This window comes from Pseudorca crassidens, unplaced genomic scaffold (genome assembly GCF_039906515.1).
Source record: "Pseudorca crassidens isolate mPseCra1 unplaced genomic scaffold, mPseCra1.hap1 Scaffold_90, whole genome shotgun sequence".
NCBI classification, from domain to species: domain Eukaryota; kingdom Metazoa; phylum Chordata; class Mammalia; order Artiodactyla; family Delphinidae; genus Pseudorca; species Pseudorca crassidens.
Window position 1 is genome coordinate 252,275 of NW_027136342.1, and position 25,914 is coordinate 278,188.

General features: G+C 43.8%; 1 long non-coding RNA gene across 1 annotated transcript in view; it reads left to right on the forward strand.

The window, feature by feature from the left end:
• The window catches only part of LOC137218352 (uncharacterized), a 360,832-nt gene that overhangs the window by 36,595 nt on the left and 298,323 nt on the right, over positions 1-25,914 (forward strand). Inside the window, exon 2 of the long non-coding RNA XR_010940671.1 lies at positions 20,442-20,523. This is a non-coding gene — a long non-coding RNA (uncharacterized lncRNA). The remainder of the gene's footprint in view (positions 1-20,441; positions 20,524-25,914) is intronic.

The window sequence follows — 25,914 nt, forward strand, 5'->3', positions numbered from 1 at the left end:
TTCTTTATCCATTTTTCGCTTTCTGTGATATTGAACTCGTACTGTAAACGAGGTTCTTGTAAACAGAGCCGTCCCAAACTTTGGGGTGGCTGTGCCTTTTTGATTCTAATTTCCCTAAGCTATAGGACCATAAGTGGAAGTGCCCTAGGCTCTGTTGCTTTGTTTTGTAGATGTTTCAGGAAACACCATACACTTCTCCAGAGTGGCTGTTGGCAATTTACATCTCGCCCATCAGCATAATAAGGCTCCCAGTTCTCCATGGCCTGTCCTGCCTTTCTGGATTTTACACTATTTTCCGATGGCCCTTTTGACCGGGGGGCAGTGAGACTTCATTGTAGTGCAGATTTCCTTTGCAAGCTTGCTTGGTTGACCAAAAAGTGCGTATGCGTTTTTTCCTGAATATATTCAGGAAAAAACGCATACGCCCTTTTTGGCCAAGTGCATCATTGTGGACGTTCTGCCTCTTTTCCTATGCTTTACATGTAATTCCAGTCTACCTCCTGAAATCGGTTTCCTACAATTCTGCCCCACTTTCAAGTCCTCTTGGCAGCCTTACTTCAATAGATTTTTGGACGATAACTGTCATTTATAACTCTGCAGTTTTGTGAATTACAGTGCCCCTGAGCTCCTTTCTTCAACTCGCTTTCTTGTGAGCTGGCCGCAACACCGCAGCCTTGCTTCAGGCCCTAGTGTGGTTCCGGCATGGCACGCTGAGCCTTTGGTTAATTCCTCTTCCTGGTGGGAAATGAGAGTTAAATTTGCCCGTCCAGACACCTCCAGCTAGTCTCTCATTGGTTCTCCCTATTCCTGTTCATTTTCCGCAGAAATTGCAAACTGGACCAAACAGGAGGTTAAAGGCACTGACTCTCCAAGTGGGGAGAGTGTTTTTAAAGCGTCTGGAATGTTGCACCCGAGTACCAGGGGACGAAAACTCACACATTTGAACACGTTTCCCAATCACACGGTGGATCATACTCTGGGTTCCACATGCATGTTTTAGGTGAAGGAAGAATCCCTTAAACCTGGAGAGTTGAGACCCATGGAATGGGTACCATGCAGTATGATTTCATAGGGTCTGCATGTGTTCACCGAACCTCACTAATCCTATCACTGGGGCATTTATGCCACTGTACACACGCTTGATTCTCTTTCGGAGACATATAAATCCATAGGTTTTAAGATTCTTACTAGTCAGGTATATTCTTAGACGTTTAATATGGGGTGTTGAGTCCTCTTCGTTGAGCAAGGAGTAGCTCTTGTCTATTACATATTTGGCTTATGGAACGGTATCTGTGCTAATTTCAATCTCTGGTTTTATGCAGCACCCCAACTCACCTTTCCCCTTAAGCAAGCATAAGTTGGTTTTCTACATTTGAGACCCTGTTCTGTTTTGTAATTCTGTTCCTGTGTAGCCAAGTTTACATTCCGTGTAGTAGTGATATCTTATGATGTTTCTTTTTCTGTGTGACTTATTTCACTTAGAATCATCGTACCTGAATCCACTCATTATGCTGCTATGGGCCTGATGACATAGATTTCATTGCTGAGTGATATTGCATTGTATGTACCTACCACAACTTCTTTATCCATTTTTCACTTTCTGTGATATTGAACTCGTACTGTAAACGAGGTTCTTGTAAACAGAGCCGTCCCAAACTTTGGGGTGGCGGTGCCTTTTTGATTCTAATTTCCCTAAGCTATAGGACCATAAGTGGAAGTGCCCTAGGCTCTGTTGCTTTGTTTTGTAGATGTGTCAGGAAACACCATACACTTCTCCAGAGTGGCTGTTGGCAATTTACATCTCGCCCATCAGCATAACAAGGCTCCCAGTTCTCCATGGCCTGTCCTGCCTTTCTGGATTTTACACTATTTTCCGATGGCCCTTTTGACCGGGGGGCAGTGAGACTTCATTGTAGTGCAGATTTCCTTTGCAAGCTTGCTTGGTTGACCAAAAAGTGCGTATGCGTTTTTTCCTGAATATATTCAGGAAAAAACGCATACGCCCTTTTTGGCCAAGTGCATCATTGTGGACGTTCTGCCTCTTTTCCTATGCTTTACATGTAATTCCAGTCTACCTCCTGAAATCGGTTTCCTACAATTCTGCCCCGCTTTCAAGTCCTCTTGGCAGCCTTACTTCAATAGATTTTTGGACGATAGCTGTCATTTATAACTCTGCAGGTTTGTGAATTACAGTGCCCCTGAGCTCCTTTCTTCAACTCGCTTTCTTGTGAGCTGGCCGCAACACCGCAGCCTTGCTTCAGGCCCTAGTGTGGTTCCAGCATGGCACGCTGAGCCTTTGGTTAATTCCTCTTCCTGGTGGGAAATGAGAGTTAAATTAGCCCGTCCAGACACCTCCAGCTAGTCTCTCATTGGTTCTCCCTATTCCTGTTCATTTTCCGCAGAAATTGCAAACTGGGCCAAACAGGAGGTTAAAGGCACTGAATCTCCAAGTGGGGAGAGTGTTAGTAAAGCATCTGGAATGTTGCACCCGAGTACCAGGGGACGAAAACTGACAAATTTGAACACGTTTCCCAATCACATGGTGGATCATACTCTGGGTTCCACATGCATGTTTTAGCTGAAGGAAGAATCCCTTAAACCTGGAGAGTTGAGACCCATGGAATGGGTACCATGCAATATGACCTCAAAGGGTCTGCATTTGCTCACCGAACCTCACCAATCCTATCACTGCAGCATTTATGCCACTGTTCACACGCTTGATTCTCTTTCGGAGACATATAAATCCATAGGTTTTAAGATTCTTACTAGTCAGGTATATTCTTAGGCGTTTAATATGGGGTGTAGAGTCCACTTCGTTGAGCAAGGAGTAGCTCTTGTCTATTACATATTTGGCTTATGGAACGGTATCTGTGCTAATTTCAATCTCTGGTTTTATGCAGCACCCCAACTCACCTTTCCCCTTAAGCAAGCATAAGTTGGTTTTCTACATTTGAGACCCTGTTCTGTTTTGTAATTCAGTTTCTGTGTAGGCAAGTTTACATTCCTTGTAGTAGTGATATCTTATGATGTTTCTTTTTCTGTGTGACTTATTTCACTTAGAATCATCGTACCTGAATCCACTCATTATGCTGCTACGGGCCTGATGATACAGATTTCATTGCTGAGTGATATTGCATTGTACGTAAGTACCACAAATTCTTTATCCATTTTTCACTTTCTGTGTTATTGAACTTGTACCGTAAACGAGGTTCTTGTAAACAGAGCCGTCCCAAACTTTGGGGTGGCTGTGTCTTTTTGATTTTAATTTCCCTAAGCTATACCACCATAAGTGGAAGTGCCCTAGGCTCTGTTGCTTTGTTTTTTAGATGTTTCAGGAAACACCATACACTTCTCCAGAGTGGCTGTTGGCAATTTACATCCCGCCCATCAGCATAACAAGGCTCCCAGTTCTCCATGGCCTGTCCTGCCTTTCTGGATTTTATACATTTTTCAGATGGCCCTTTGGACCGGGGAGCAGTGAGACTTCATTGTAGTGCAGATTTCCTTTGCAAGCTTGCTTGTTTGGCCAAAAAGAGCGTATGCGTTTTTTCCTGAATATATTCAGGAAAAAACGCATACGCCCTTTTTGGCCAAGTGCATCATTGTGGACGTTCTGCCTCTTTTCCTATGCTTTACATGCAATTCCAGTCTACCTCCTGAAATCGGTTTCCTGCAATTCTGCCCCGCTTTCAAGTCCTCTTGGCAGCCTTACTTCAATATATTTCTGGACGATAGCTGTCATTTATAACTCTGCAGGTTTGTGAATTACAGTGCCCCTGAGCTCCTTTCTTCAACTCGCTTTCTTGTGAGCTGGCCGCAACACCGCAGGATTGCTTCAGGCCCTAGTGTGGTTCCGGCATGGCACGTTGAGCCTTTGGTTAATTCCTCTTCCTGGTGGGAAATGAGAGTTAAATTTGCCCGTCCAGACACCTCCAGCTAGTCTCTCATTGGTTCTCCCTATTCCTGTTCATTTTCCGCAGAAATGGCAAACTGGGCCAAACAGGCGTTTAAAGGCACTGACTCTCCAAGTGGGGAGAGTGTTAGTAAAGCGACTGGAATGTTGCACCCGAGTACCAGGGGACGAAAACTGAGACACATTTGAACACGTTTCCCGATCACATGGTGGATCATACTCTGGGTTCCACATGCATGTTTTAGCTGAAGGAAGAATCCCTTAAACCTGGAGAGTTGAGACCCATGGAATGGGTACCATGCAATATGACCTCAAAGGGTCTGCATTTGCTCACCGAACCTCACCAATCCTATCACTGCTGCGTTTATGCCAGTGTACACACGCTTGATTCTCTTTCGGAGACATAGAAATCTATAGGTTTTAAGATTCTTACTGGTCAGGTATATTCTTAGGCGTTTAATATGGGGTGTAGAGTCCACTTCGTTGAGCAAGGAGTAGCTCTTGTCTATTACATATTTGGCTTATGGAACGGTATCTGTGCTAATTTCAATCTCTGGTTTTATGCAGCACCCCAACTCACCTTTCCCCTTAAGCAAGCATAAGTTGGTTTTCTACATTTGAGACCCTGTTCTGTTTTGTAATTCTGTTCCTGTGTAGCCAAGTTTACATTCCGTGTAGTAGTGATATCTTATGATGTTTCTTTTTCTGTGTGACTTATTTCACTTAGAATCATCGTACCTGAATCCACTCATTATGCTGCTACGGGCCTGATGACATAGATTTCATTGCTGAGTGATATTGCATTGTATGTACCTACCACAACTTCTTTATCCATTTTTCACTTTCTGTGATATTGAACTCGTACTGTAAACGAGGTTCTTGTAAACAGAGCCGTCCCAAACTTTGGGGTGGCGGTGCCTTTTTGATTCTAATTTCCCTAAGCTATAGGACCATAAGTGGAAGTGCCCTAGGCTCTATTGCTTTGTTTTGTAGATGTGTCAGGAAACACCATACACTTCTCCAGAGTGGCTGTTGGCAATTTACATCTCGCCCATCAGCATAACAAGGCTCCCAGTTCTCCATGGCCTGTCCTGCCTTTCTGGATTTTACACTATTTTCCGATGGCCCTTTTGACCGGGGGGCAGTGAGACTTCATTGTAGTGCAGATTTCCTTTGCAAGCTTGCTTGGTTGACCAAAAAGTGCGTATGCGTTTTTTCCTGAATATACTCAGGAAAAAACGCATACGCCCTTTTTGGCCAAGTGCATCATTGTGGACGTTCTGCCTCTTTTCCTATGCTTTACATGTAATTCCAGTCTACCTCCTGAAATCGGTTTCCTACAATTCTGCCCCGCTTTCAAGTCCTCTTGGCAGCCTTACTTCAATAGATTTTTGGACGATAGCTGTCATTTATAACTCTGCAGGTTTGTGAATTACAGTGCCCCTGAGCTCCTTTCTTCAACTCGCTTTCTTGTGAGCTGGCCGCAACACCGCAGCCTTGCTTCAGGCCCTAGTGTGGTTCCGGCATGGCACGCTGAGCCTTTGGTTAATTCCTCTTCCTGGTGGGAAATGAGAGTTAAATTTGCCCGTCCAGACACCTCCAGCTAGTCTCTCATTGGTTCTCCCTATTCCTGTTCCTTTTCCGCAGAAATTGCAAACTGGGCCAAACAGGAGTTTAAAGGCACTGACTCTCCAAGTTGGGAGAGTTTTAGTAAAGCGTCTGGAATGTTGCACCCGAGTACCAGGGGACGAAAACTGAGACACATTTGAACACGTTTCCCGATCACACGGTGGATCATACTCTGGGTTCCACATGCATGTTTTAGGTGAAGGAAGAATCCCTTAAACCTGGAGAGTTGAGACCCATGGAATGGGTACCATGAAATATGACTTCAAAGGGTCTGCATTTGCTCACCGAACCTCACCAATCCTATCACTGCTGCGTTTATGCCGCTGTACACACGCTTGATTCTCTTTTGGAGACATATAAATCCATAGGATTTAAGATTCTTACTAGTCAGGTGTATTCTTAGGCGTTTAATATGAGATGTAGAGTCCACTTCGTTGAGCAAGGAGTAGCTCTTGTCTATTACATATTTGGCTTATGGAACGGTATCTGTGCTAATTTAAATCTCTGGTTTTATGCAGCACCCCAACTCACCTTTCCCCTTAAGCAAGCATAAGTTGGTTTTCTACATTTGAGACCCTGTTCTGTTTTGTAATTCAGTTTCTGTGTAGGCAAGTTTACATTCCTTGTAGTAGTGATATCTTATGATGTTTCTTTTTCTGTGTGACTTATTTCACTTAGAATCATCGTACCTGAATCCACTCATTATGCTGCTACGGGTCTGATGATATACATTTCATTGCTGAGTGATATTGCATTGTACGTAATTACCACAAATTCTTTATCCATTTTTCGCTTTCTGTGATATTGAACTTGTACCGTAAACGAGGTTCTTGTAAACAGAGCCGTCCCAAACTTTGGGGTGGCTGTGTCTTTTTGATTTTAATTTCCCTAAGCTATAGGACCGTAAGTGGAAGTGCCCTAGGCTCTGTTGCTTTGTTTTTTAGATGTTTCAGGAAACACCATACACTTCTCCAGAGTGGCTGTTGGCAATTTACATCCCGCCCATCAGCATAATAAGGCTCCCAGTTCTCCATGGCCTGTACTGTCTTTCTGGATTTTACACTATTTTCCGATGGCCCTTTTGACCGGGGGGCAGTGAGACTTCATTGTAGTGCAGATTTCCTTTGCAAGCTTGCTTGGTTGGCCAAAAAGGGCGTATGCGTTTTTTCCTGAATATATTCAGGAAAAAACGCATACGCCCTTTTTGGCCAAGTGCATCATTGTGGACGTTCTGCCTCTTTTCCTATGCTTTACATGCAATTCCAGTCTACCTCCTGAAACCGGTTTCCTGCAATTCTGCCCCGCTTTCAAGTCCTCTTGGCAGCCTTACTTCAATATATTTTTGGACGATAGCTGTCATTTTTAACTCTGCAGGTTTGTGAATTACAGTGCCCCTGAGCTCCTTTCTTCAACTCGCTTTCTTGTGAGCTGGCCGCAACACCGCAGGATTGCTTCAGGCCCTAGTGTGGTTCCGGCATGGCACGCTGAGCCTTTGTTTAATTCCTCTTCCTGGTGGGAAATGAGAGTTAAATTTGCCCGTCCAGACACCTCCAGCTAGTCTCTCATTGGTTCTCCTTATTCCTGTTCATTTTCCGCAGAAATGGCAAACTGGGCCAAACAGGAGGTTAAAGGCACTGACTCTCCAAGTGGGGAGAGTGTTAGTAAAGCGACTGGAATGTTGCACCCGAGTACCAGGGGACGAAAACTGAGACGCATTTGAACACGTTTCCCGATCACATGGTGGATCATACTCTGGGTTCCACATGCATGTTTTAGCTGAAGGAAGAATCCCTTAAACCTGGAGAGTTGAGATCCATGGAATGGGTACCATGCAATATGACCTCAAAGGGTCTGCATTTGCTCACCGAACCTCACCAATCCTATCACTGCTGCGTTTATGCCGCTGTACACACGCTTGATTCTCTTTCGGAGACATAGAAATCTATAGGTTTTAAGATTCTTACTGGTCAGGTATATTCTTAGGCATTTAAGATGGGGTGTAGAGTCCACTTCGTTGAGCAAGGAGTAGCTCTTGTCTATTACATATTTGGCTTATGGAACGGTATCTGTGGTAATTTCAATCTCTGGTTTTATGCAGCACCCCAACTCACCTTTCCCCTTAAGCAAGCATAAGTTGGTTTTCTACATTTGAGACCCTGTTCTGTTTTGTAATTCAGTTCCTGTGTAGCCAAGTTTACATTCCGTGTAGTAGTGATATCTTATGATGTTTCTTTTTCTGTGTGACTTATTTCACTTAGAATCATCGTACCTGAATCCACTCATTATGCTGCTACGGGCCTGATGATATACATTTCATTGCTGAGTGATATTGCATTGTACGTAAGTACCACAACTTCTTTATCCATTTTTCACTTTCTGTGATATTGAACTTGTACTGTAAACGAGGTTCTTGTAAACAGAGCCGTCCCAAACTTTGGGGTGGCTGTGTCTTTTTGATTTTAATTTCCCTAAGCTATAGAACCGTAAGTGGAAGTGCCCTAGGCTCTGTTGCTTTGTTTTTTAGATGTTTCAGGAAACACCATACACTTCTCCAGAGTGGCTGTTGGCAATTTACATCCCGCCCATCAGCATAACAAGGCTCCCAATGCTCCATGGCCTGTCCTGCCTTTCTGGATTTTACACTTTTTTCAGATGGCCCTTTTGACTGGGGGGCAGTGAGACTTCATTGTAATGCAGATTTCATTTGCAAGCTTGCTTGGTTGGCCAAAAAGGGCGTATGCGTTTTTTCCTGAATATATTCAGGAAAAAACGCATACGCCCTTTTTGGCCAAGTGCATCATTGTGGACGTTCTGCCTCTTTTCCTATGCTTTACATGCAATTCCAGTCTACCTCCTGAAATCGGTTTCCTGCAATTCTGCCCCGCTTTCAAGTCCTCTTGGCAGCCTTACTTCAATATATTTTTGGACGATAGCTGTCATTTATAACTCTGCAGGTTTGTGAATTACAGTGCCTCTGAGCTCCTTTCTTCAACTCGCTTTCTTGTGAGCTGGCTGCAACACCGCAGCATTGCTTCAGGCCCTAGTGTGGTTCCGGCATGGCACGCTGAGCCTTTGGTTAATTCCTCTTCCTGGTGGGAAATGAGAGTTAAATTTGCCCGTCCAGGCACCTCCAGCTAGTCTCTCATTGGTTCTCCCTATTCCTGTTCATTTTCCGCAGAAATGGCAAACTGGGCCAAACAGGAGGTTAAAGGCACTGACTCTCCAAGTGGGGAGAGTGTTAGTAAAGCGTCTGGAATGTTGCACCCGAGTACCAGGGGATGAAACCTGAGACACATTTGAACACGTTTCCCAATCACACGGTGGATCATACTCTGGGTTCCACATGCATGTTTTAGCTAAAGGAAGAATCCCTTAAACCAGGAGAGTTGAGACCCATGGAATGGGTACCATGCAATATAAATTCAAAGGTTCTGCATTGGCTCACCAAACCTCACCAATCTTATCACTGCTGCGCTTTTGCCACTGTACACACGCTTGATTCTCTTTCAGAGACATATAAATCCATAGATTTTAAGATTCTTACTAGTCAGGTATATTCTTAGACGTTTAATATGGGGTATTCAGTCCTCTTCGTTGAGCAAAGACTAGCTCTTGTCTATTACATATTTGGCTTATGGAACGGTATCTGTGCTAATTTCAATCTCTGGTTTTATGCAGCACCCCAACTCACCTTTCCCCTTAAGCAAGCATAAGTTGGTTTTCTACATTTGAGACCCTGTTCTGTTTTGTAATTCTGTTCCTGTGTAGCCAAGTTTACATTCCGTGTAGTAGTGATATCTTATGATGTTTCTTTTTCTGTGTGACTTATTTCACTTAGAATCATCGTACCTGCATCCACTCATTATGCTGCTACGGGCCTGATGACATAGATTTCATTGCTGAGTGATATTGCATTGTATGTACCTACCACAACTTCTTTATCCATTTTTCACTTTCTGTGATATTGAACTCGTACTGTAAACGAGGTTCTTGTAAACAGAGCTGTCCCAAACTTTGGGGTGGCTGTGCCTTTTTGATTCTAATTTCCCTAAGCTATAGGACCATAAGTGGAAGTGCCCTAGGCTCTGTTGCTTTGTTTTGTAGATGTTTCAGGAAACACCATACACTTCTCCAGAGTGGCTGTTGGCAATTTACATCTCGCCCATCAGCATAATAAGGCTCCCAGTTCTCCATGGCCTGTCCTGTCTTTCTGGATTTTACACTATTTTCCGATGGCCCTTTTGACCGGGGGGCAGTGAGACTTCATTGTAGTGCAGATTTCCTTTGCAAGCTTGCTTGGTTGACCAAAAAGTGCGTATGCGTTTTTTCCTGAATATATTCAGGAAAAAACGCATACGCCCTTTTTGGCCAAGTGCATCATTGTGGACGTTCTGCCTCTTTTCCTATGCTTTACATGTAATTCCAGTCTACCTCCTGAAATCGGTTTCCTACAATTCTGGCCCGCTTTCAAGTCCTCTTGGCAGCCTTACTTCAATATATTTTTGGACGATAGCTGTCATTTATAACTCTGCAGGTTTGTGAATTACAGTGCCCCTGAGCTCCTTTCTTCAACTCACTTTCTTGTGAGCTGGCCGCAACACCGCAGCCTTGCTTCAGGCCCTAGTGTGGTTCCGGCATGGCACGCTGAGCCTTTGGTTAATTCCTCTTCCTGGTGGGAAATGAGAGTTAAATTTGCCCGTCCAGACACCTCCAGCTAGTCTCTCATTGGTTCTCCCTATTCCTGTTCCTTTTCCGCAGAAATTGCAAACCGGGCCAAACAGGAGTTTAAAGGCACTGACTCTCCAAGTGGGGAGAGTTTTAGTAAAGCGTCTGGAATGTTGCACCCGAGTACCAGGGGACGAAAACTGAGACACATTTGAACACGTTTCCCGATCACACGGTGGATCATACTCTGGGTTCCACATGCATGTTTTAGGTGAAGGAAGAATCCCTTAAACCTGGAGAGTTGAGACCCATGGAATGGGTACCATGAAATATGACTTCAAAGGGTCTGCATTTGCTCACCGAACCTCACCAATCCTATCACTGCTGCGTTTATGCCGCTGTACACACGCTTGATTCTCTTTTGGAGACATATAAATCCATAGGATTTAAGATTCTTACTAGTCAGGTGTATTCTTAGGCGTTTAATATGAGATGTAGAGTCCACTTCGTTGAGCAAGGAGTAGCTCTTGTCTATTACATATTTGGCTTATGGAACGGTATCTGTGCTAATTTCAATCTCTGGTTTTATGCAGCACCCCAACTCACCTTTCCCCTTAAGCAAGCATAAGTTGGTTTTCTACATTTGAGACCCTGTTCTGTTTTGTAATTCAGTTCCTGTGTAGCCAAGTTTACATTCCGTGTAGTAGTGATATCTTATGATGTTTCTTTTTCTGTGTGACTTATTTCACTTAGAATCATCGTACCTGAATCCACTCATTATGCTGCTACGGGCCTGATGATATAGATTTCATTGCTGAGTGATATTGCATTGTACGTAAGTACCACAAATTCTTTATCCATTTTTCACTTTCTGTGTTATTGAACTTGTACCGTAAATGAAGTTCTTGTAAACAGAGCTGTCCCAAACTTTGGGGTGGCTGTGTCTTTTTGATTTTAATTTCCCTAAGCTATAGGACCATAAGTGGAATTGCCCTAGGCTCTGTTGCTTTGTTTTTTAGATGTTTCAGGAAACACCATACACTTCTCCAGAGTGGCTGTTGGCAATTTACATCCCGCCCATCAGCATAACAAGGCTCCCAGTTCTCCATGGCCTGTCCTGCCTTTCTGGATTTTATACATTTTTCAGATGGCCCTTTTGACTGGGGAGCAGTGAGACTTCATTGTAGTGCAGATTTCCTTTGCAAGCTTGCTTGGTTGGCCAAAAAGGGCGTATGCGTTTTTTCTTGAATATATTCAGGAAAAAACGCATACGCCCTTTTTGGCCAAGTGCATCATTGTGGACGTTCTGCCTCTTTTCCTATGCTTTACATGCAATTCCAGTCTACGTCCTGAAATTGGTTTCCTGCAATTCTGCCCCGCTTTCAAGTCCTCTTGGCAGCCTTATTTCAATATATTTTTGGACGATAGCTGTCATTTATAACTCTGCAGGTTTGTGAATTACAGTGCCCCTGAGCTCCTTTCTTCAACTCGCTTTCTTGTGAGCTGGCCGCAACACCGCAGGATTGCTTCAGGCCCTAGTGTGGTTCCGGCATGGCACGCTGAGCCTTTGGTTAATTCCTCTTCCTGGTGGGAAATGAGAGTTAAATTTGCCCGTCCAGACACCTCCAGCTAGTCTCTCATTGGTTCTCCTTATTCCTGTTCATTTTCTGCAGAAATGGCAAACTGGGCCAAACAGGAGGTTAAAGGCACTGACTCTCCAAGTGGGGAGAGTGTTAGTAAAGCGACTGGAATGTTGCACCCGAGTACCAGGGGACGAAAACTGAGACGCATTTGAACACGTTTCCCGATCACATGGTGGATCATACTCTGGGTTCCACATGCATGTTTTAGCTGAAGGAAGAATCCCTTAAACCTGGAGAGTTGAGACCCATGGAATGGGTACCATGCAATATGACCTCAAAGGGTCTGCATTTGCTCACCGAACCTCACCAATCCTATCACTGCTGCGTTTATGCCGCTGTACACACGCTTGATTCTCTTTCGGAGACATAGAAATCTATAGGTTTTAAGATTCTTACTGGTCAGGTATATTCTTAGGCGTTTAATATGGGGTGTAGAGTCCACTTCGTTGAGCAAGGAGTAGCTCTTGTCTATTACATATTTGGCTTATGGAACGGTATCTGTGGTAATTTCAATCTCTGGTTTTATGCAGCACCCCAACTCACCTTTCCCCTTAAGCAAGCATAAGTTGGTTTTCTACATTTGAGACCCTGTTCTGTTTTGTAATTCAGTTCCTGTGTAGCCAAGTTTACATTCCGTGTAGTAGTGATATCTTATGATGTTTCTTTTTCTGTGTGACTTATTTCACTTAGAATCATCGTACCTGAATCCACTCATTATGCTGCTACGGGCCTGATGATATACATTTCATTGCTGAGTGATATTGCATTGTACGTAAGTACCACAACTTCTTTATCCATTTTTCACTTTCTGTGATATTGAACTTGTACTGTAAACGAGGTTCTTGTAAACAGAGCCGTCCCAAACTTTGGGGTGGCTGTGTCTTTTTGATTTTAATTTCCCTAAGCTATACCACCATAAGTGGAAGTGCCCTAGGCTCTGTTGCTTTGTTTTTTAGATGTTTCAGGAAACACCATACACTTCTCCAGAGTGGCTGTTGGCAATTTACATCCCGCCCATCAGCATAACAAGGCTCCCAATGCTCCATGGCCTGTCCTGCCTTTCTGGATTTTACACTTTTTTCAGATGGCCCTTTTGACTGGGGGGCAGTGAGACTTCATTGTAATGCAGATTTCATTTGCAAGCTTGCTTGGTTGGCCAAAAAGTGCGTATGCGTTTTTTCCTGAATATATTCAGGAAAAAACGCATACGCCCTTTTTGGCCAAGTGCATCATTGTGGACGTTCTGCCTCTTTTCCTATGCTTTACATGCAATTCCAGTCTACCTCCTGAAATCGGTTTCCTGCAATTCTGCCCCGCTTTCAAGTCCTCTTGGCCGACTTACTTCAATATATTTTTGGACGATAGCTGTCATTTATAACTCTGCAGGTTTGTGAATTACAGTGCCCCTGAGCTCCTTTCTTCAACTCGCTTTCTTGTGAGCTGGCCGCAACACCGCAGCCTTGCTTCAGGCCCTAGTGTGGTTCCGGCATGGCACGCTGAGCCTTTGGTTAATTCCTCTTCCTGGTGGGAAATGAGAGTTAAATTTGCCCGTCCAGACACCTCCAGCTAGTCTCTCATTGGTTCTCCCTATTCCTGTTCATTTTCCGCAGAAATGGCAAACTGGGCCAAACAGGAGGTTAAAGGCACTGACTCTCCAAGTGGGGAGAGTGTTAGTAAAGCGTCTGGAATGTTGCACCCGAGTACCAGGGGATGAAACCTGAGACACATTTGAACACGTTTCCCAATCACACGGTGGATCATACTCTGGGTTCCACATGCATGTTTTAGCTGAAGGAAGAATCCCTTAAACCAGGAGAGTTGAGACCCATGGAATGGGTACCATGCAATATAAATTCAAAGGTTCTGCATTGGCTCACCAAACCTCACCAATCTTATCACTGCTGCGCTTTTGCCACTGTACACACGCTTGATTCTCTTTTGGAGACATATAAATCCATAGATTTTAAGATTCTTACTAGTCAGGTATATTCTTAGATGTTTAATATGGGGTATTCAGTCCTCTTCGTTGAGCAAAGACTAGCTCTTGTCTATTACATATTTGGCTTATGGAACGGTATCTGTGCTAATTTCAATCTCTGGTTTTATGCAGCACCCCAACTCACCTTTCCCCTTAAGCAAGCATAAGTTGGTTTTCTACATTTGAGACCCTGTTCTGTTTTGTAATTCTGTTCCTGTGTAGCCAAGTTTACATTCCGTGTAGTAGTGATATCTTATGATGTTTCTTTTTCTGTGTGACTTATTTCACTTAGAATCATCGTACCTGCATCCACTCATTATGCTGCTACGGGCCTGATGACATAGATTTCATTGCTGAGTGATATTGCATTGTATGTACCTACCACAACTTCTTTATCCATTTTTCACTTTCTGTGATATTGAACTCGTACTGTAAACGAGGTTCTTGTAAACAGAGCTGTCCCAAACTTTGGGGTGGCTGTGCCTTTTTGATTCTAATTTCCCTAAGCTATAGGACCATAAGTGGAAGTGCCCTAGGCTCTGTTGCTTTGTTTTGTAGATGTTTCAGGAAACACCATACACTTCTCCAGAGTGGCTGTTGGCAATTTACATCTCGCCCATCAGCATAATAAGGCTCCCAGTTCTCCATGGCCTGTCCTGCCTTTCTGGATTTTACACTATTTTCCGATGGCCCTTTTGACCGGGGGGCAGTGAGACTTCATTGTAGTGCAGATTTCCTTTGCAAGCTTGCTTGGTTGACCAAAAAGTGCGTATGCGTTTTTTCCTGAATATATTCAGGAAAAAAAGCATACGCCCTTTTTGGCCAACTGCATCATTGTGGACGTTCTGCCTCTTTTCCTATGCTTTACATGTAATTCCAGTCTACCTCCTGAAATCGGTTTCCTACAATTCTGGCCCGCTTTCAAGTCCTCTTGGCAGCCTTACATCAATATATTTTTGGACGATAGCTGTCATTTATAACTCTGCAGGTTTTGTGAATTACAGTGCCCCTGAGCTCCTTTCTTCAACTCACTTTCTTGTGAGGTGGCCGCAACACCGCAGGATTGCTTCAGGCCCTAGTGTGGTTCCGGCATGGCACGCTGAGCCTTTGGTTAATTCCTCTTCCTGGTGGGAAATGAGAGTTAAATTTGCCCGTCCAGACACCTCCAGCTAGTCTCTCATTGGTTCTCCCTATTCCTGTTCCTTTTCCGCAGAAATTGCAAACCGGGCCAAACAGGAGTTTAAAGGCACTGACTCTCCAAGTGGGGAGAGTTTTAGTAAAGCGTCTGGAATGTTGCACCCGAGTACCAGGGGACGAAAACTGAGACACATTTGAACACGTTTCCCGATCACACGGTGGATCATACTCTGGGTTCCACATGCATGTTTTAGGTGAAGGAAGAATCCCTTAAACCTGGAGAGTTGAGACCCATGGAATGGGTACCATGAAATATGACTTCAAAGGGTCTGCATTTGCTCACCGAACCTCACCAATCCTATCACTGCTGCGTTTATGCCGCTGTACACACGCTTGATTCTCTTTTGGAGACATATAAATCCATAGGATTTAAGATTCTTACTAGTCAGGTGTATTCTTAGGCGTTTAATATGAGATGTATAGTCCACTTCGTTGAGCAAGGAGTAGCTCTTGTCTATTACATATTTGGCTTATGGAACGGTATCTGTGCTAATTTCAATCTCTGGTTTTATGCAGCACCCCAACTCACCTTTCCCCTTAAGCAAGCATAAGTTGGTTTTCTACATTTGAGACCCTGTTCTGTTTTGTAATTCAGTTCCTGTGTAGCCAAGTTTACATTCCGTGTAGTAGTGATATCTTATGATGTTTCTTTTTCTGTGTGACTTATTTCACTTAGAATCATCGTACCTGAATCCAGTCATTATGCTGCTACGGTCCTGATGATATACATTTCATTGCTGAGTGATATTGCATTGTACGTAAGTACCACAAATTCTTTATCCATTTTTCACTTTCTGTGTTATTGAACTTGTACCGTAAATGAAGTTCTTGTAAACAGAGCTGTCCCAAACTTTGGGGTGGCTGTGTCTTTTTGATTTTAATTTCCCTAAGCTATAGGACCATAAGTGGAAGTGCCCTAGGCTCTGTTGCTTTGTTTTTTAGATGTTTCAGGAAACACCTTATACTTCTCCAGAGTGGCTGTTGGATATTTACATCCCGCCCATCAGCATAACAAGGCTCCCAGTTCTCCATGGCCTGTCCTGCCTTTCTGGATTTTATACATTTTTCAGGTGGCCCTTTTGACCGGGGAGCAGTGAGACTTCATTGTAGTGCAGATTTCCTTTTCAAGCTTGCTTGGTTGGCCAAAAAGGGCGTATGCGTTTTTTCCTGAATATATTCAGGAAAAAACGCATACGCCCTTTTTGGCCAAGTGTATCATTGTGGACGTTCTGCCCCTTTTCCTATGCTTTACATACAATTCCAGTCTACGTCCTGAAATCAGTTTCCTGCAATTCTGCCCCGCTTTCAAGTCCTCTTGGCAGCCTTACTTCAATATATTTTTGGACGATAGCTATCATTTATAACTCTGCAGGTTTGTGAATTACAGTGCCCCTGAACTCCTTTCTTCAACTCGCTTTCTTGTGAGCTGGCCGCAACACCGCAGGATTGCTTCAGGCCCTAGTGTGGTTCTGGCGTGGCACGCTGAGCCTTGGGTTAATTCCTCTTCCTGGTGGGAAATGAGAGTTAAATTTGCCCGTCCAGACACCTCCAGCTAGTCTCTCATTGGTTCTCCCTATTCCTGTTCATTTTCTGCAGAAATTGCAAACTTGGCCAAACAGGAGGTTAAAGGCACTGACTCTCCAAGTGGGGAGAGTGTTAGTAAAGCGTCTGGAATGTTGCACCCGAGTACCAGGGGACGGAACCTGAGACACATTTGAACACGTTTCCCGATCACACGGTGGATCATACTCTGTGTTCCACATGCAAGTTTTAGCTGAAGGAAGAATCCCTTAAACCTGGAGATTTGAGACCCATGGAATGGGTACCATGCAATATGACTTCAAAGGTTCTGCATTGGCTCACCGAACCTCACCAATCCTATCACTGCTGCGCTTATGGCACTGTACACACGCTTGATTCTCTTTCGGAGACATATAAATCCATAGGTTTTAAGATTCTTACTAGTCAGGTATATTCTTAGACGTTTAATATGGTGTGTTGAGTCCACTTCATTGAGAAAGGAGTAGCTGTTGTCTATTACATGTTTGGCTTATGGAATGGTATCTGTGCTAATTTCAGTCTCTGTTTTTATACAGCACCCCAACTCACCTTTCCCCTTAAGCAAGCATAAGTTGGTTTTCTACATTTGAGACCCTGTTCTGTTTTGTAATTCAGTTCCTGTGTAGCCATGTTTACATTCCGGGTAGTAGTGATATCTTATGATGTTTCTTTTTCTGTGTGACTTATTTCACTTAGAATCATCGTACCTGAATCCACTCATTATGCTGCTACGGGCCTGATGATATACATTTCATTGCTGAGTGATATTGCATTGTACGTAAGTACCACAAATTCTTTATCCATTTTTCGCTTTCTGTGATATTGAACTTGTACCGTAAACGAGGTTCTTGTAAACAGAGCGGTCCCAAACTTTGGGGTGGCTGTGTCTTTTTGATTTTAATTTCCCTAAGCTATAGGACCATAAGTGGAAGTGCCCTAGGCTCTGTTGCTTTGTTTTTTAGATGTTTCAGGAAACACCATACACTTCTCCAGAGTGGCTGTTGGCAATTTACATCCCGCCCATCAGCATAACAAGGCTCCCAGTTCTCCATGGCCTGTCCTGCCTTTCTGGATTTTATACATTTTTCACATGGCCCTTTTGACCGGGGGGCAGTGAGACTTCATTGTAGTGCAGATTTCCTTTGCAAGCTTGCTTGGTTGGCCAAAAAGGGCGTATACGTTTCTTCCTGAACATATTCAGGAAAAAACGCATACGCCCTTTTTGGCCAAGTGCATCATTGTGGACGTTCTGCCTCTTTTCCTATGCTCTACATGCAATTCCAGTCTACCTCCTGAAATCGATTTCCTGCAATTCTGCCCCGCTTTCAAGTCCTCTTGGCAGCCTTACTTCAATATATTTTTGGACGATAGCTGTCATTTATAACTCTGCAGGTTTGTGAATTAAAGTGCCCCTGAGCTCCTTTCTTCAACTCGCTTTCTTGTGAGCTGGCCGCAACACCGCAGCATTGCTTCAGGCCCTAGTGTGTTTCCGGCATGGCACGCTGAGCCTTTGGTTAATTCCTCTTCCTGGTGGGAAATGAGAGTTAAATTTGCCCGTCCAGACACCTCCAGCTATTCTCTCATTGGTTCTCCCTATTCCGGTTCATTTTCCGCAGAAATTGTAACCTGGGCCAAACAGGAGGTTAAAGGCACTGACTCTCCAAGTGGGGAGAGTGTTAGTAAAACATCTGGAATGTTGCACCCGAGGACCAGGGGAGGAAAACTGAGACACATTTGAACATGTTACCCGATCACACGGTGGATCATACTCTGGGTTCCACATGCATGTTTTAGCTGAAGGAAGAATCCCTTGAACCTGGAGAGTTGAGACCCATGGAATGGGTACCATGCAATATGACTTCAAAGGGTCTGCATTTGCTCACCGAACCTCACCCATCCTATCACTGCTGCGTTTATGCCACTGTACACATGCTTGATTCTCTTTCGGAAAAATAAATATCCATAGGTTTTAAGATTCTTACTAGTCAGATATATTCTTAGGCGTTTAATATGGGGTGTTGAGTCCACTTCGTTGAGCAAGGAGTAGCTCTTGTCTATTACATATTTGGCTTATGGAACGGTATCTGTGCTAATTTCAATCTCTGGTTTTATGCAGCACCCCAACTCAGCTTTCCCCTTAAGCAAGCATAAGTTGGTTTTCTACATTTGAGACCCTGTTCTGTTTTGTAATTCAGTTCCTGTGTAGCCAAGTTTACATTCCGTGTAGTAGTGATATCTTATGATGTTTCTTTTTCTGTGTGACTTATTTCACTTAGAATCATCGTACCTGAATCCACTCATTATGCTACTATGGTCCTGATGACATAGATTTCATTGCTGAGTGATATTGCACTGCACATAAGTAGCACAACTTCTTTATCCATTTTTCACTTTCTGTGATATTGAACTTGTACCGTAAACGAGGTTCTTGTAAAAAGAACCGTCCCAAACTTTGGTGTGGCTGTGTCTTTTTGATTTTAATTTCCCTAAGATATAGGACCATAAGTGGAAGTGCCCTAGGCTCTGTTGCTTTGTTTTTTAGATGTTTCAGGAAACACCATACACTTCTCCAGAGTGGCTGTTGGCAATTTACATCCCACCCATCAGCATAACAAGGCTCCCAATTCTCCATGGCCTGTCCTGCCTTTCTGGATTTTACACTTTTTTCCGATGGCCCTTTTGACCGGGCGGCAGTGAGACTTCATTGTAGTGCAGATTTCCTTTGCAAGCTTGCTTGGTTGGCCAAAAAGGGCATATGCGTTTTTTCCTGAATATATTCAGGAAAAAACGCATATGCCCTTTTTGGCCAAGTGCATCATTGTGGACGTTCTGCCTCTTTTCCTATGCTTTACATGCAATTCCAGTCTACCTCCTGAAACCTGTTTCCTGCAATTCTGCCCCACTTTCAAGTCCTCTTGGCAGCCTTACTTCAATATATTTTTGGACGATAGCTGTCATTTTTAACTCTGCAGGTTTGTGAATTACAGTGCCCCTGAGCTCCTTTCTTCAACTCGCTTTCTTGTGAGCTGGCCGGAACACCGCAGCCTTGCTTCAGGCCCTAGTGTTGTTCCGGCATGGCACGCTGAGCCTTTGTTTAATTCCTCTTCCTGGTGGGAAATGAGAGTTAAATTTGCCCGTCCAGACACCTCCAGCTAGTCTCTCATTGGTTCTCCCTATTCCTGTTCCTTTTCCGCAGAAATTGCAAACCGGGCCAAACAGGAGTTTAAAGGCACTGACTCTCCAAGTGGGGAGAGTTTTAGTAAAGCGTCTGGAATGTTGCACCCGAGTACCAGGGGACGAAAACTGAGACACATTTGAACACGTTTCCCGATCACACGGTGGATCATACTCTAGGTTCCACATGCATGTTTTAGGTGAAGGAAGAATCCCTTAAACCTGGAGAGTTGAGACCCATGGAATGGGTACCATGAAATATGACTTCAAAGGGTCTGCATTTGCTCACCGATCCTCACCAATCCTATCACTGCTGCGTTTATGCCGCAGTACACACGCTTGATTCTCTTTTGGAGACATATAAATCCATAGGATTTAAGATTCTTACTAGTCAGGTGTATTCTTAGGCGTTTAATATGAGATGTAGAGTCCACTTCGTTGAGCAAGGAGTAGCTCTTGTCTATTACATATTTGGCTTATGGAACGGTATCTGTGCTAATTTCAATCTCTGGTTTTATGCAGCACCCCAACTCACCTTTCCCCTTAAGAAAGCATAAGTTGGTTTTCTACATTTGAGACCCTGTTCTGTTTTGTAATTCAGTTCCTGTGTAGCCAAGTTTACATTCCGTGTAGTAGTGATATCTTATGATGTTTCTTTTTCTGTGTGACTTATTTCACTTAGAATCATCGTACCTGAATCCACTCATTATGCTGCTACGGGCCTGATGATATACATTTCATTGCTGAGTGATATTGCATTTTACGTAAGTACCACAACTTCTTTATCCATTTTTCACTTTCTGTGTTATTGAACTTGTACCGTAAACGAGGTTCTTGTAAACAGAGCCGTCCCAAACTTTGGGGTGGCTGTGTCTTTTTGATTTTAATTTCCCTAAGCTATAGGACCATAAGTGGAAGTGCCCTAGGCTCTGTTGCTTTGTTTTTTAGATGTTTCAGGAAACACCATACACTTCTCCAGAGTGGCTGTTGGCAATTTACATCCCGCCCATCAGCATAACAAGGCTCCCAGTTCTCCATGGCCTGTCCTGCCTTTCTGGATTTTATACATTTTTCAGATGGCCCTTTTGACTGGGGAGCAGTGAGACTTCATTGTAGTGCAGATTTCCTTTGCAAGCTTGCTTGGTTGGCCAAAAAGGGCGTATGCGTTTTTTCTTGAATATATTCAGGAAAAAACGCATACGCCCTTTTTGGCCAAGTGCATCATTGTGGACGTTCTGCCTCTTTTCCTATGCTTTACATGCAATTCCAGTCTACCTCCTGAAATTGGTTTCCTGCAATTCTGCCCCGCTTTCAAGTCCTCTTGGCAGCCTTATTTCAATATATTTTTGGACGATAGCTGTCATTTATAACTCTGCAGGTTTGTGAATTACAGTGCCCCTGAGCTCCTTTCTTCAACTCGCTTTCTTGTGAGCTGGCTGCAACACCGCAGGATTGCTTCAGGCCCTAGTGTGGTTCCGGCATGGCACGCTGAGCCTTTGGTTAATTCCTCTTCCTGGTGGGAAATGAGAGTTAAATTTGCCCGTCCAGACACCTCCAGCTAGTCTCTCATTGGTTCTCCTTATTCCTGTTCATTTTCCGCAGAAATGGCAAACTGGGCCAAACAGGAGGTTAAAGGCACTGACTCTCCAAGTGGGGAGAGTGTTAGTAAAGCGACTGGAATGTTGCACCCGAGTACCAGGGGACGAAAACTGAGACGCATTTGAACACGTTTCCCGATCACATGGTGGATCATACTCTGGGTTCCACATGCATGTTTTAGCTGAAGGAAGAATCCCTTAAACCTGGAGAGTTGAGACCCATGGAATGGGTACCATGCAATATGACCTCAAAGGGTCTGCATTTGCTCACCGAACCTCACCAATCCTATCACTGCTGCGTTTATGCCGCTGTACACACGCTTGATTCTCTTTCGGAGACATAGAAATCTATAGGTTTTAAGATTCTTACTGGTCAGGTATATTCTTAGGCGTTTAATATGGGGTGTAGAGTCCACTTCGTTGAGCAAGGAGTAGCTCTTGTCTATTACATATTTGGCTTATGGAACGGTATCTGTGCTAATTTCAATCTCTGGTTTTATGCAGCACCCCAACTCACCTTTCCCCTTAAGCAAGCATAAGTTGGTTTTCTACATTTGAGACCCTGTTCTGTTTTGTAATTCAGTTCCTGTGTAGCCAAGTTTACATTCCGTGTAGTAGTGATATCTTATGATGTTTCTTTTTCTGTGTGACTTATTTCACTTAGAATCATCGTACCTGAATCCACTCATTATGCTGCTACGGGCCTGATGATATACATTTCATTGCTGAGTGATATTGCATTGTACGTAAGTACCACAACTTCTTTATCCATTTTTCACTTTCTGTGATATTGAACTTGTACTGTAAACGAGGTTCTTGTAAACAGAGCCGTCCCAAACTTTGGGGTGGCTGTGTCTTTTTGATTTTAATTTCCCTAAGCTATAGAACCGTAAGTGGAAGTGCCCTAGGCTCTGTTGCTTTGTTTTTTAGATGTTTCAGGAAACACCATACACTTCTCCAGAGTGGCTGTTGGCAATTTACATCCCGCCCATCAGCATAACAAGGCTCCCAATGCTCCATGGCCTGTCCTGCCTTTCTGGATTTTACACTTTTTTCAGATGGCCCTTTTGACTGGGGGGCAGTGAGACTTCATTGTAATGCAGATTTCCTTTGCAAGCTTGCTTGGTTGGCCCAAAAGGGCGTATGCGTTTTTTCCTGAATATATTCAGGAAAAAACGCATACGCCCTTTTTGGCCAAGTGCATCATTGTGGACGTTCTGCCTCTTTTCCTATGCTTTACATGCAATTCCAGTCTACCTCCTGAAATCGGTTTCCTGCAATTCTGCCCCACTTTCAAGTCCTCTTGGCAGCCTTACTTCAATATATTTTTGGACGATAGCTGTCATTTATAACTCTGCAGGTTTGTGAATTACAGTGCCTCTGAGCTCCTTTCTTCAACTCGCTTTCTTGTGAGCTGGCTGCAACACCGCAGCATTGCTTCAGGCCCTAGTGTGGTTCCGGCATGGCACGCTGAGCCTTTGGTTAATTCCTCTTCCTGGTGGGAAATGAGAGTTAAATTTGCCCGTCCAGGCACCTCCAGCTAGTCTCTCATTGGTTCTCCCTATTCCTGTTCATTTTCCGCAGAAATGGCAAACTGGGCCAAACAGGAGGTTAAAGGCACTGACTCTCCAAGTGGGGAGAGTGTTAGTAAAGCGTCTGGAATGTTGCACCCGAGTACCAGGGGACGAAACCTGAGACACATTTGAACACGTTTCCCAATCACACGGTGGATCATACTCTGGGTTCCACATGCATGTTTTAGCTGAAGGAAGAATCCCTTAAACCAGGAGAGTTGAGACCCATGGAATGGGTACCATGCAATATAAATTCAAAGGTTCTGCATTGGCTCACCGAACCTCACCAATCTTATCACTGCTGCGCTTTTGCCACTGTACACACGCTTGATTCTCTTTTGGAGACATATAAATCCATATGTTTTAAGATTCTTACTAGTCAGGTATATTCTTAGACGTTTAATATGGGGTATTCAGTCCTCTTCGTTGAGCAAAGACTAGCTCTTGTCTATTACATATTTGGCTTATGGAACGGTATCTGTGCTAATTTCAATCTCTGGTTTTATGCAGCACCCCAACTCACCTTTCCCCTTAAGCAAGCATAAGTTGGTTTTCTACATTTGAGACCCTGTTCTGTTTTGTAATTCTGTTCCTGTGTAGCCAAGTTTACATTCCGTGTAGTAGTGATATCTTATGATGTTTCTTTTTCTGTGTGACTTATTTCACTTAGAATCATCGTACCTGAATCCACTCATTATGCTGCTACGGGCCTGATGACATAGATTTCATTGCTGAGTGATATTGCATTGTATGTACCTACCACAACTTCTTTATCCATTTTTCACTTTCTGTGATATTGAACTCGTACTGTAAACGAGGTTCTTGTAAACAGAGCTGTCCCAAACTTTGGGGTGGCTGTGCCTTTTTGATTCTAATTTCCCTAAGCTATAGGACCATAAGTGGAAGTGCCCTAGGCTCTGTTGCTTTGTTTTTTAGATGTTTCAGGAAACACCATACACTTCTCCAGAGTGGCTGTTGGCAATTTACATCTCGCCCATCAGCATAATAAGGCTCCCAGTTCTCCATGGCCTGTCCTGCCTTTCTGGATTTTACACTATTTTCCGATGGCCCTTTTGACCGGGGGGCAGTGAGACTTCATTGTAGTGCAGATTTCCTTTGCAAGCTTGCTTGGTTGACCAAAAAGTGCGTATGCGTTTTTTCCTGAATATATTCAGGAAAAAACGCATACGCCCTTTTTGGCCAAGTGCATCATTGTGGACGTTCTGCCTCTTTTCCTATGCTTTACATGCAATTCCAGTCTACCTCCTGAAATCGGTTTCCTGCAATTCTGCCCCGCTTTCAAGTCCTCTTGGCAGCCTTACTTCAATATATTTTTGGACGATAGCTGTCATTTATAACTCTGCAGGTTTGTGAATTACAGTGCCCCTGAGCTCCTTTCTTCAACTCACTTTCTTGTGAGCTGGCCGCAACACCGCAGCCTTGCTTCAGGCCCTAGTGTGGTTCCGGCATGGCACGCTGAGCCTTTGGTTAATTCCTCTTCCTGGTGGGAAATGAGAGTTAAATTTGCCCGTCCAGACACCTCCAGCTATTCTCTCATTGGTTCTCCCTATTCCGGTTCATTTTCCGCAGAAATTGTAACCTGGGCCAAACAGGAGGTTAAAGGCACTGACTCTCCAAGTGGGGAGAGTGTTAGTAAAACATCTGGAATGTTGCACCCGAGGACCAGGGGAGGAAAACTGAGACACATTTGAACATGTTACCCGATCACACGGTGGATCATACTCTGGGTTCCACATGCATGTTTTAGCTGAAGGAAGAATCCCTTGAACCTGGAGAGTTGAGACCCATGGAATGGGTACCATGCAATATGACTTCAAAGGGTCTGCATTTGCTCACCGAACCTCACCCATCCTATCACTGCTGCGTTTATGCCACTGTACACATGCTTGATTCTCTTTCGGAGAAATAAATATCCATAGGTTTTAAGATTCTTACTAGTCAGATATATTCTTAGGCGTTTAATATGGGGTGTTGAGTCCACTTCGTTGAGCAAGGAGTAGCTCTTGTCTATTACATATTTGGCTTATGGAACGGTATCTGTGCTACTTTCAATCTCTGGTTTTATGCAGCACCCCAACTCAGCTTTCCCCTTAAGCAAGCATAAGTTGGTTTTCTACATTTGAGACCCTGTTCTGTTTTGTAATTCAGTTCCTGTGTAGCCAAGTTTACATTCCGTGTAGTAGTGATATCTTATGATGTTTCTTTTTCTGTGTGACTTATTTCACTTAGAATCATCGTACCTGAATCCACTCATTATGCTACTATGGTCCTGATGACATAGATTTCATTGCTGAGTGATATTGCACTGCACATAAGTAGCACAACTTCTTTATCCATTTTTCACTTTCTGTGATATTGAACTTGTACCGTAAACGAGGTTCTTGTAAAAAGAACCGTCCCAAACTTTGGTGTGGCTGTGTCTTTTTGATTTTAATTTCCCTAAGCTATAGGACCATAAGTGGAAGTGCCCTAGGCTCTGTTGCTTTGTTTTTTAGATGTTTCAGGAAACACCATACACTTCTCCAGAGTGGCTGTTGGCAATTTACATCCCGCCCATCAGCATAACAAGGCTCCCAGTTCTCCATGGCCTGTCCTGCCTTTCTGGATTTTACACTTTTTTCCGATGGCCCTTTTGACCGGGCGGCAGTGAGACTTCATTGTAGTGCAGATTTCCTTTGCAAGCTTGCTTGGTTGGCCAAAAAGGGCATATGCGTTTTTTCCTGAATATATTCAGGAAAAAACGCATATGCCCTATTTGGCCAAGTGCATCATTGTGGACGTTCTGCCTCTTTTCCTATGCTTTACATGCAATTCCAGTCTACCTCCTGAAACCTGTTTCCTGCAATTCTGCCCCACTTTCAAGTCCTCTTGGCAGCCTTACTTCAATATATTTTTGGACGATAGCTGTCATTTTTAACTCTGCAGGTTTGTGAATTACAGTGCCCCTGAGCTCCTTTCTTCA